We start from the raw sequence: 12,653 nt of genomic DNA on the forward strand, positions 1-12,653 counted from the left end.
ATAAACAATAACATTAATATCAATACTGAGTTTTTGCAATTGCAAAAGATAATCCCTTGCTATATTTCCAGACATGGGACATGGAAAAACCCTAAATACCTTTGCATACAAAAGGAAGGTTTTTTTTCCTCCGGCCCTGAAAATGGTCACTTGAAATAGAGAGTAAGAGAAGGTCCAGCAAGAAAATGAAATAACCAAAGTGTGTTTGAAACAAGGACTTAAGTTTATTCTACAGTGATGTGAAAAGTTAAAAAACTAAAACCTCTTCTGTTTCCCTAAGCATGATATTAGTCAGGGCTTTATAAAGGAACAGGATTAAAAGGATAGATGTATATAAAGAGGGGAGTTTATTAAGAAGTATTGACTCACAGGATCACAAGGTGAAGTCCCACAGTAGGCTGTCTGCAAGCTGTGGAGCAAGGAAGCCAGTCTGAGTCCCAAAACCTCAAAAGTAGGAAAGCCAACAGTGCAGGCTTCAGTCTGCTGCTGGCTGGAGGTTCCAGTGCCCCTGGGAAACCACTGGTGAAACTCCAACAGTATAAAGTTGAAGAACTTGGAGTCCGATGTTCAATGTCTAGAAACATTCAGCACAGACAAAGTCTCAGACAGTCTAGTCCTTTCATGTGTCTGTGCCGGTTTATCTCCTAACCATGGTGGCAGCTGATTGGATCGTACCCACCTAGATGGAGGGCGGGTCTGTATCTCCCAGTCCACTAACTCAAATGTTCATCTCCTTTGGCAACACCCTCACAGACACATCCAGACACAACACTTTGCATCCTTCAACCCAATCAACCAGAAAATAAACAATGCAGATAAAAATGTATGGCTATTAATGATTTTAAAAAATTTAACTTCATTTAGGAAAAAAATGAAAGAATAGTTATCAGACAAAATGCAGAGAACAAGAGTTCCAAAGGGGTAGGAAGTCCAAGATGAAAGAGCCCATGAAACTTCTGGATGTTTTGTTGAGAGTCTCAGCAACAGTTGTGGTGGGGTTTTTTTGTCTTTCTTTTTTATTATTAATATAACAGTGAAAGGGAGGTTCTTGTCACACTTTAGTTAGATCTTAATGAGTAGCTGACAACCAGACTTCAAGTGCATCTCAAAGGCCCTCCTTGGGTCCTAATTATCATTTAAATCTGATCCAGTATACTGATTAGGATTGCCAGATGAAATCCTGAAAGCCCAGTTAAATTCAAATTACAAATTTAAAAAATAACTTTTTTTGTGTGTTACAAATGATATATAGGCCATGGCTTTACTAAAAATTTAATCATTGTTCTGTAATCCTGGCTCTTGGGGAAGCTGAGACTAGTGGATCACTTGAGATCAGGAGTTTGAGAGCAGCCTGGCCAACATGGTGAAACCCCGTCTCTACTAAAAATACAAAAAGTAGCTGGGCATGCTGGTGCACGCCTGTAATCCCAGCTACCTGGGAGGCTAAGGCACAAGAATTTCTTAAACCTGGGAGGCGGAGGTTGCAGTGAGCTGAGATCGAGCCACTGTACACCAGTCTGAGTGAAAGAGCAAGACTGTCCCAAAAGAAAAAAAAAAATTATTCATTGCATGTCTGAAATTCAAATTTAACTGGGTATTCTGTATTTTATTTTAGTTGTTCAATCTGGCAACTATAACATAGATATAATTTTTCTTTTTGTTTACTTAAGCTTAATTTCTGACTGCTCAAACTGTCTCTCATTAGTCTTCATCATCATGGTGGTTCTTCAGATGGAGTCACTTTGTCTTATCCGTCAACTTGGTATTAAGTTTCTGTGAGTGATTTCTATTATTGGATGTCTTTTAATATGTTAGCTAACAGAGCTGCCTTCTGCCTCTGGTGAACTGAATATATACAGGTTCCTTTTCATTAGGGAATAACATTTTGCCATAAATAGACATAAATATCATCCCAAGCTTCACAGATAAAAGTAGACATTCTAATTATGATAGTTGCTGTGGATACCTTTTTAGGCATCTTTCCAATTAATAAATGCATCATAGATGAGGCAGTATTCTAGGTAATCATAATAAAAAATTAAAATATAAGATAGGATTCTTGTCCTTAATATTTTCACATTGCATTTGGAAAAAATGTGAATAAATGAGTAATTTCAATATTAATTGCAAGAGAAGAGGTTTGCACAAGAAGTGGCCACTAGAAGCTGAGGCAGGTGGATCCCTTAAGGTCAGGAGTTCAAGCCTGGCTAAAATGGTAAAACCTCATCTTTTCTAAAAATACAAAAATTAACCAGGCATGGTGATGCATGTCTGTAACCCCAGCTACTTGGGAGGCTGAGGCAGGAGAATCGCTTGAACCTGGTGGCAGAAGTTGAAGTGAGCCAAGGCTGCACTACTGCACTTCATCCTGGGTGACAGAGGAAGTATCTGTCTCAAAAAAAAAAAAAAAGGAAGAAGAGGAATTACAATATTTGATATTAATACTTACAACAATGTCATAGTAATTTTAGCCTTTGTACTTGAATAAACAATTAGATCAATGGAGCTAAGTAGAGAACAAAGAAACTTACTCATGCATATACAGAATTTTACTCCTACTGGTAGACTTTAGCGATCAGAGGAAAACAATGACTGATTCAATAGGTAGTGCTGATACATCTGATTATCCATATAGAAATCAAATTTGATTCTATGTCACATCATTTTAAAAAAATCAAATTAAGGTAGAATGAAGACTTACATATTAAAAACAATGACATAACTTTTATAAACCAATCAAGGAAATTATTTCTGACTTTGAAGTAGACAGTACTTCCTCAAAAAGACACAAAGAAATTTGTACATTTGAAGACACTAAGCACTAAAGACACTGAAGGTGTAATATATCAAGCCACAGACTGTGACAAACCACAACCCATTGAACGATGGATCAACATTGTTAAATGAACAAATAAGTGCTACAGATCAATAATACAATATTGTCATTACTATAGAGAAATGAACAAAATAATTGGCCGGTGTGGTTGCTCAAGCATGTGATCCTAGCACATTGGGAGGCCGAGGTGGATAAATCACGAGGTCAGGAGTTCAAGACTTGTATGGCCAAGATGGTGAAACCCCATCTCTGCTAAAAATACAAAAATTAGCCTGGTGTAGTGGCAGGCGTCTGTAATCCTAGCTACTCAGGAGGCTGAGGCAGAAGAATCACTTTAACCCAGGAGTCAGAGGTTGAAAAAGAAAAGAAAATAGGTAAAATATATAAGCAGTCAATTTTGTATAATGGCCAAAAAGCCCTATAAAAGGATAACAAATATCATTTAATAAACAAAGAAATATACAATAAGAAGAAGGAATATTTCTAGAACAGTAAAAATTAAAAGATTTGACAACACCAAATGCTGTATGTACATGCATTAGGTCTTTTCACATGGGACTTTTTAAATGAAACTTGGCACTATTATTTTTGAAAATCTTTTGACAATTTGTAATAAATTTTTACATGAGAAGATAAAATGATCCAATAATTCCATTTTAAGGTACACACTCTGAAGAAACTCTTAACACATGTGAACCAGGAGACAGGTCCAAAAATTTAGAAGTTGCAATGTTCATTGCTACTTTGTCATTTTGAAAATCTAGAAAAAGTATCATTGCCAGTAAAACAGATGGGTACATTGTATGTGGACTGAACCAAATGCAAAGCAGTCAAAATGAATAAAATACGGTTGCGGCCGGGCGCGGTGGCTCAAGCCTGTAATCCCAGCACTTTGGGAGGCCGAGGCGGGTGGATCACGAGGTCAACAGATCGAGACCATCTTGGTCAACATGGTGAAACCCCGTCTCTACTAAAATTACAAAAAATTAGCTGGGCATGGTGGCGCGTGCCTGTAATCCCAGCTGCTCGGGAGGCTGAGGCAGGAGAATTGCCTGAACCCAGGAGGCGGAGATTGCGGTGAGCCGAGATCGCGCCATTGCACTCCAGCCTGGGTAACAAGAGCGAAACTCCGTCTCAAAAAAAAAAAAAAAAAAAAAAAAAAATACAGTTGCACATTTCATCAGGGATTAATCTCCGTACAGTGTTTCACAAAATATTTTTATTAGAAAGTTAATAAAATACGTATTATATAATTTTATTTATATGCAGTGCAAAACAAATATATAGGATAGTAGTTTTCATAAAAAAGAAAGATAGGTGTAAAATTAGAAAGTAAAATCCAGAAAGCATTCAATGAACAGGTAATATTTTATTTTAAATCTGTATAGTCTATTCATAAATGTTTATTTCATTTTTGGACTGTTAATACATTATGTGTATCATTTATATAATGCTTTTTTGAATAAATCCAATAATTGATGCCTCAGTTTCTATGTTGATAATGTCTTAGATGCAAATCTTGGCACCTACCATAATAGTCTAGATATTCTGCCTGATCATCATTATCACACATTTCAGATCTATTTGTTCCTGGCTTCCATGATGAATAACCAAACAACATTTTTTTCTTCCTCAAACAACTTTCTTGGTGTCCATCTTTAGAAATATTGTGAATTATTCACTAGTTGAATTCGTTTGTGATCACAGAACCTCCAGATTCTTCCAGTATCTGGTATTACCATTGCTGCTTAGCCAGCTCCTTAGTAGCCCAATTTTAGGCTAATTATTGCCTGGGCAAAATGTCTGTGGTTTGCATGTTTTACATCATAACATTATATTTTCCTGTAAACTATCATATCTGCCTGGTTGATGTATTTCTTTACCTGTAACCAATTATACTTTGTCCAACAGTTACTTTACTTCATCCAAAGGTTTTATTTATTCACAGCGTGCTTGACACCATTGTCAATTGTAAAAGTCATAAAATCACTTTTATTTCATCCAGCCTTGTTAAAGTTTTGGGAGTAGTTTGAGTTTATATTATGTTTTCAATCCCTAAAAGATCTTTTACACATATCATGCATTTTCCTACCATAAGCCCTAATAACTTTAATTAACCTGCCAGCATTCTTTCTCCAACTAAGGCCAGTTTAGTGACAATGTAATGCATTTCCTCATTGAACCTGACTATAGTTCAATACATACTTTTTTTAAAAAAATGATGACAGTTTTTTTGTTTGCTTGTTTGTTTCCTCAGTGCAAAACCTCTTTACCTCTCTCAGATAATGGTGGGGAGATTTCTATGTAATGATAATATTTGAAGGTAATCAGAATTTTACCTCAGAAGAGAGAGCCAATAAGAATGGATTTTCATAAGTTAGGTTCATCATTTTTTGGTCTTATAAAAAGATTTGTTAGGTCAGAATGAGAGGAGTAAAGGCCTCGACCATTCATCTTTTACCTGATGGCAAAAGATGCTCTGATTTTGGCTCTTCTCAAGAGCAGTCCTTGTAGAGGTAATGACTTTGATAATGAGTTCCTGCTGAGCTATCTAAACCTCTGGGCTTAATCCATAATACATTCCCCACCCTTCACCCTGCTTTTCTGCAAATCATTCATCAATATGTATTGTTGCTTATTATTTTCTAAGATCTTATTTGTAATTTAGAGAAAATATAGATACAACAAAATGACAGGTAAATTAAATTGGAAGGCAGAAACACACACACACACACAAAGACCCACAAATACACAGCCACACTGCAACTGTCATCATGAATCATGAACACTACCACCATTACCAACAAACAGTAATCCTAAATTGGAGTGATGAAGGGGAATAAATCTAGAAAAATATCACACTTTCAAAACTGTAAAAGTGATTAGATGTTTGAAAATGAAAACTTTATTTTAATTAATATAGGTATTACACTGACTCATAATTAGCTGATACTTTTGAGAACAAGAAAATATAAACTATGATTTTTGTGTTGTTATGCAGGAGTATCTTTTATAATGAATTTGCAAGTAGAGAATGTAACAGAATTATACGCATGAAGGGCTTTTTTTTTCTTTTGCATACTCAGAATAAATGCTATTTGTTAAGGTTAACAAAGCTCACACAGAAGCTTTTCTGATCCAGGGTTTAATAGTGTAAACTCGAAGGCATTACCTTGTGGATTTACCTTACATCCCTGGGTTGAATGTGTTTGTGACTGGCTTTGATCAAAACTAAAGTAGAGGCAAATCCTCCTCTGCCTAATGAGTATCAGGTCAGTCTGGAACAGGATATTGTTAAATCTACAAAGATACTGACTAAATCTAGGCTCAACAAGATAAAATGTATTATCATTTTTAATTTTGATACATGAGTGTCTCAAAATCAGTTGTATACTCATATTAAATATTACTGTAACATAAAGGTCAAAAGATCTTCTCAAAGCCAAATTATTCAGAAAAGGAAAATGTACTAGAAAGAACATAGGCTTGAAATTTAAACAGACTGGTTATGTTCAAACTCTTTTTACAACCTACCGTTTGTGTGATTTGAAGCAATGCACTTAAATTTTCTGTGTGTGTTTTCTAAACTTTAAAATGAGAAAAACATTATTTACTTTAGAGATTTTTAAACTTTTTTATGTATGGCACGTGAGATTAAATAAGAGGCAATGTGTGAGTATTTATGTGGAGCTTGGCAAAATATAATCTTTATATTACATATTTATTAGAAAAATACAAATCAAGTTGGGCAAAATATTGTATTAGTTTGTATAATACTTCCAAATAGTTTCATAAGTTTGCTTAAACTTTCATAATCTTTCCAAATAGTTAGTTGTCATGAATATGTAACTTTGCACAAGTGCATAAAGAAATATAAAGCATTGGTCAGGTGTGGTGGCTCACACCTGTAATCGCAGCCCTTAGGGAGATTTAGGCCGGGGGATCATGAGGTCAAAGAGATTGAGACCATCCTGGCCAACATGGTGAAACCCTGTCTCTACTAAAAATATAAAAATTAGCTGGGCATGGTGGTATGTGCCTGTCATCCCAGCTACTCTGGAGGCTAAGGCATGAGAATCACTTGAACCTGGGTTGTGGAGGTTGCACTGAGCCAAAACCAGGACACTGAATGCCAGCCTGGTGACAGTGAGACTGCATCTCAAAATATAAACACACACACACACACACATATATGATTTTAGAACAATGCAAAATTGTTCAACTGAATTGTATTTAGAGTTGAATAACTCTTCTTTTATTAATGAATATAATATTCAATGTATTGGTATAATGTTACTGTATTTTAAACATAACTGAATTTTTCATATAAATGATTTCACAGTAAGATGAAGCCTTTATTGTGAATGTATTTTAAATATAACTGAATTTTTTATATAATTGATTTTACAGTAAGATGAAGCCTTTATTTGCAAAGTTTTGTATACTTTCTGAGCAATTAGCTATGGAGCAAGTTTAAACAGCACTATTAGTTCCAGTTATCTATTGCTACATAACAAACCACCCTTAAATTTTTCAACATAAAACAATAATATTAATTTAGTTTTCTCACAAACTTGCAATTTGGGTAGGGTTCAGCAAGAATGGCTTATTTCCCCCCAACCCCCACTCCAGTGGTATCAGTTTCAATAGCCTGAGTGCAGCTAAAGGATCTATTTTCAAGAAAGACCATTTACATGCTGACACCTTGATGTTGGATGCCGGCTGGAAGCTCGTCCAGGTGCTGTCAGCCCGGGGCCTTAGTTTATATTCATGTAGGCAACTTCATAGAGATCCTGTGGCTTCTCTCAGAATGATGACTGGGTTCCAAGAGCTAGTATTCCAAGAGACAGGAACATATAAGCTGCTAGTTTTTTATTACCTGGGCTTAGAAACTAGGCATCACTTCTGTTTTATTCTATTGATGAAACAGTTACAAAAATTCACCCAGAATCAAGAAGAGGGAGGGACTTCCACGATTTTCAGTCCACAACAATATTTAAAGATAGAAACTTGGAAGTTCCACTCATAGCCATGTGTGTCATGAGACAGTTGGCCTGCTTGTTATGCTCCACAGAGCTCTGAAACCCAAACCCCTTCAGCGGCATCACCAGTTCCTTGTGAGTAATGGGCAGTAGTGAATTCTGCATCAATTACAATTGTTGAAGTAGCTATCTAGGTAATAGAGCATTTCCCTGGCCAAGCCCAGAATATTAATGAATATCAGCAAGTACCTATGCTGCTCACTGTTTGTAAAGATCATGGAGTGTTCATCTGCCTGTGCTGTGCTCTGCTACCCATGGGGTACTTCTCATTGACAGAATGCATTTCCAGGAAGTCTGACAACTGGAAACCCTTCAAGTTATCTTGAATGTTCAACATCTTGTACACCTGTTTTAGTCAGTTTGGGCCATAGACTGAGTGGCTTATAAACAACAGAATTATATTAAGTAGTTGCATTCTTTTATTAGGTTGATGCAAAAACCACAATTATGTTTGTACCAACTTAATATTTCTCACAGTTCTGGAGACGCAAAGTCCAAGATCAGTATACAGCTTGGCCAAGTTCTGGTGAGGGCCTCCCAGGTGCAGACTGACCTGGGAGTCTTGTTACAAGTTCTTACATAATAAAAAGAGGAGAAGAGAGGTTGAAAACTCTCTAGAGCCTTTCTTTTTTTTCTTTTTTTTGAGACAGACTCGCCTTGCCTTCCCAGCCTAGAATTCCTGGGCTTAAGGGATCCTCCCACCTTAAGCTCCCAAGGAGCTGAGATTATAGGCACAAGCTACCATGCCTGGCACTTGGGGTCCCTTTTATAATCCTGTTCATAAGGGATCCATCCTCATGAACTAATTATTGGTAAAAAGTTTCACCTCCTAATTTCATCAAAATGGAGCTGGAATTTCATGTATGCGTTTTAGGGAGACAAAAAGTTTCAGTCCATAACAACACCTATAACTTATTGCAGCAAATTAGGTGTGAAACTTGTTTACCTTCATAGAAGGATTAACTGTGATGCATATAATATGAGCTAATAGTAGGTATATAAATACTGGTTAAAAAGGTGGGCTCTGGATTCAGACCATTAAAATTCAGTTTCTGGTTTTATCTTTATCTAGTTGTTTGAACTTATTGGAAAAATAGAGATTAAAAAAGGTTTTACCTGGGGTTATAAGAAATAGATAGGATAAGCCATATAATAGATAAGATCCAGCATGTATTCCATATTATAAGAAAATAACCTTATTGCTCTAATTATAATAAATCTCATACATCACATATCTGCAAGCCATGGGTAAACCCAAGGTTTTCAGTGGAGCTTACTTTTATTACCTTTTCAAAACAATAGTTAATGGTCCTTTACTCCATTTGATAAGTTAGAAACAATTTAGCCATTTTTTCTTACACTTAATGTTCTCTAACTATTTTCCTCTCATTTACACTGCTTGAAACACCTCCTATTTCAATGTTGCCTATGGTATGTGATAAAGCACTTCAAATTTCATACAGTACAATATTAATGAAGAGGCCAAGGAAAAACAGACCACAGATTTGCTAGACCTATAACTTAAAACTTTAAATTTATTATTATGTTTTCTTTATAGTCTCGAAGCCAGCTTTCAATCTAATAGACTCAATTTTTATATAGGATTTTTTTTAAACAAAATTTCAGAAACGCTACATAGTAAGAGAAAATTAAATTTTACAACTCGAAAGTTCATTTAATTGATTTTTAATGATATAAGTTAAGCTTTCCAAGGGTTAGGTTTTTATTAAAAAAGCATAGTTAATCAGTAAATGCATGGTGCCTCCCTGCCTTTCCCCCATATACTTCTGTTAAGATTGGCACCCAGAGATGACTGACGAGATCACAATATGTGGGGACATCTGCCTCTTAGTGTGCTGAGTGTCATTGAGGGACAAGGCTGAGTAGAGAAGGGACGGCAAGGAAAAAGAGCAGAGACCCAGAAAATTGAAACAGAATAATATTATTTTCTCAAGAACAAACTAAGGGTGATTTCTTAGAATATTATAGGTATTTCCAACCCACTTGTGTCCAAATAATATTTAAGAAACAAAGGAAATCTGTTCCTGGGCGAGCAGAATAGATTATATATATGTAGTGGTAAAATAATCATGAGACACTCATAGAAATCCAGTCATTTGGCGAAGTTTGCCAAACATAACAGTAGAGACAAAAGAAAAATTCAGATGCCCCCAGAAATAGGGATTAAGAAAAAAGGAGAGTGAATTAATAGACTTGGATCAGATGGCTGAAGTCCTTCACAATATTTCATTCTCAAAATATCAGTAGTTTGCAAGGAGTAATCAGAGACCATCATACCAAAGGCATGTGTCAGAAGTGAATCTAATAGAGAAGACTGACCTATTTTCCCTGCTTTCCTTTAGTTTCAGGGAGTTATCTATTAGTATCACTCAAATTTACTGTGGCTTTGTCAATTTTTCTTTATGTATCTCCAACTTATGTTGTGTTTATTTAGCCCTAGTTTCAAAGCCTTCTGTAGAACTTGAAAGGCCTTCCTTTCATTCATTACCTTCCTTCATTATCTTCTTTCACCTAATTTATCTTTCCTCAGAACCCTGTGGGTAAACTTTCCTTCAGAGCCAGGTAGCAAATCCGCTATGTTTGAATTTTTAGGGGGTGGTTGAATGGACCCTGTTACAAGTTGTCAATTCTGCCTTTGCCATGCAAAAATAGCCATAGACAGTAAGCAAATTCATGGGTGTGTCTGTGTCCTAGTGAAATTTTATTTACACAAATATACAGCCTGTTGTCTGTAGTTGTAGTTTACTGACCATTGCCTTTAGAGAGTAAATACGCCCCTTTCCTGAAAAAGCTTTTGATGTTTGTTTTTTCAAATTCTTAGTTTTGCTATTACTAGGATATGACTTCTTGGAGAATTTTTTTATTTCATTAATCCTGAATGTCAAACAATAACTTTTTTCCAAAGACTGGAGATTTTATTATGGAAAATGTCCTTCTGTTAGACTGATGATTTTCTCTGCCCATTCTCTCAATTATATTATTTTGTGTTTATATTAAAGAATAGTTGGAATTCTTGAACTAGCCATTTTCTGTTTCTTTTTTCTCTGGTCATTATAAAAAATAATTAAGATATTTCTTTATCTCATGTATTTTAACATTGATTGGGTCAAATTTGCTATTGACTTTTTTCTAAAAATAGTATTTGGTGGGTTTTTTTCACAATAATTTATTAAGATAATTCTGTTTTATTTTTATTTATTTGGATGGGTTAATTTTCTCTTTACCATGTTTGCTATTTCAGTTTTTTTGTGCTAGGCAGAGTAAAATGCTTATTTTTGTTTATTACAAATATACTTTGTCATATAAGCAGAATAATATTTATCCCTAAAATGTGTGGATGAGAATTTGAATGAGGAGGAATTTTTATTCACCATTTAGTGAAGTTCAAGTGTTTGCTGCAGAAACCTTGTTCCTAATAATTAGGGTGCACATCGTGCAACTGGGGCAAGGCATGCAGGTGTTTTTTTAAATTCTGGGTGATTGAGATCCTTTCCCTCTTGGCAGTCCTAAATTACTTGTTATTCTATTGTGTTTTCTTTCCCAAGTGATCCATCTAGGTGTATCTTATGTTAAAATTCTTGCTGCAGAGAGCCATGATTGTAGTTTAAACTCAAATCCCATTAAAATAAAAACAAGAACAAACACTAATACTGCACTTAATATATTCAGGTATCATTCTAAGTACTTCCCATTTATTAATATTTTTAATATTCACAATTCCATATGAACAATTATTATCCCTTATATACCAATGGATACATTAAAATTTGCTATATCATACAATTTGCTCAAGTTTACACAGATAACAAGTGGAAGATGTAGTACTTAATCCGATAATTTGACTCCCAAGTCAGTGCTTTTAACCACCACCATACTATTCTAGTTACCTGCTGAACATTACCTAAGTCATTATCTCAGATTGTTAGGCAATGGTTGGTCTAATCTCATCTTTGACAAATCACTCAGTCCTTCTCTGATACTTGATCTTGTGATTCCAAAGTTATTTTGGAATATTTTAGTTGTTTTAGATGTCTGCCTTTTTGCCTATATAGAATTAATTCCTCAGTTCTAATGAGTTTCATTATTAATTTATGCAATTCATATTTATCTGAAATTCTTCAGTATTCCATTCTTCTTCTAGTTTATTCTTATCCTTCCAATGTTTCTATGTTTTTATGCTTATTCTTTAAATTGTTATTATATTATTTTAATGAGATCTAAGATGAAAGGAAAGGTAAATGAATTTAAAGAGTGATCTTGAGCTAGAAAATTCCCCTTGAGCTTTACAAAAATGTGGTCAATTCCTGAAAGAATTGCATTGGAATTTTGATTGAAGCCTCGACTAATTACATATTTACTTAAGGATATATGACACTAATTTTTTTTCTTTATTTAAAATTGTTCATGTGCATGCGTGCGTGTGTGTGTGTGTGTGTGTGCGCGCGTGCATAAATTTGTCTGGATGTCCACATATCATAGTGAAGTTATTTGAATGTTATGAAATATATTTTTGATGTTTTTAAAACAGAAAGCATGAAATTATACTCTTAATATGTATTCTTAAGACTTTCATTTTGCTAATATTACTGAACGTCTACTCGGCCCTCCTATAGGTGCTAGATATATAACGGTGAAAATAAAAAATAAACTTACTATTGTAACTTACGCCTAGTAGGAAAATCTATAGCCCATTTTTATAAAAAATAAATACATTATAAAATATACACATACAAATATGTAGATTGAACAAATTT

At 34.8% G+C, this 12,653-nt stretch overlaps 1 long non-coding RNA gene across 4 annotated transcripts in view; it reads right to left on the reverse strand.

Annotated features, from left to right (window-relative positions):
- Positions 1-204: 204 nt before the first annotated feature.
- Positions 205-12,653, reverse strand: part of LOC103788544 (uncharacterized) — a 165,855-nt gene continuing 153,406 nt past the window's right edge. For 2 of the 4 annotated variants that reach the window (XR_008477130.2, XR_004735270.3), the window contains exon 4: positions 4,186-7,667. This is a non-coding gene — a long non-coding RNA (uncharacterized LOC103788544). Of the gene's footprint in view, positions 2,389-4,185; positions 7,668-12,653 lie in introns of those variants that run through there. The other 2 variants (XR_013528266.1, XR_013528267.1) reach the window with 2 other exon arrangements.

Source organism: Callithrix jacchus, chromosome 16 (genome assembly GCF_049354715.1).
Source record: "Callithrix jacchus isolate 240 chromosome 16, calJac240_pri, whole genome shotgun sequence".
Lineage (NCBI taxonomy): Eukaryota > Metazoa > Chordata > Mammalia > Primates > Cebidae > Callithrix > Callithrix jacchus.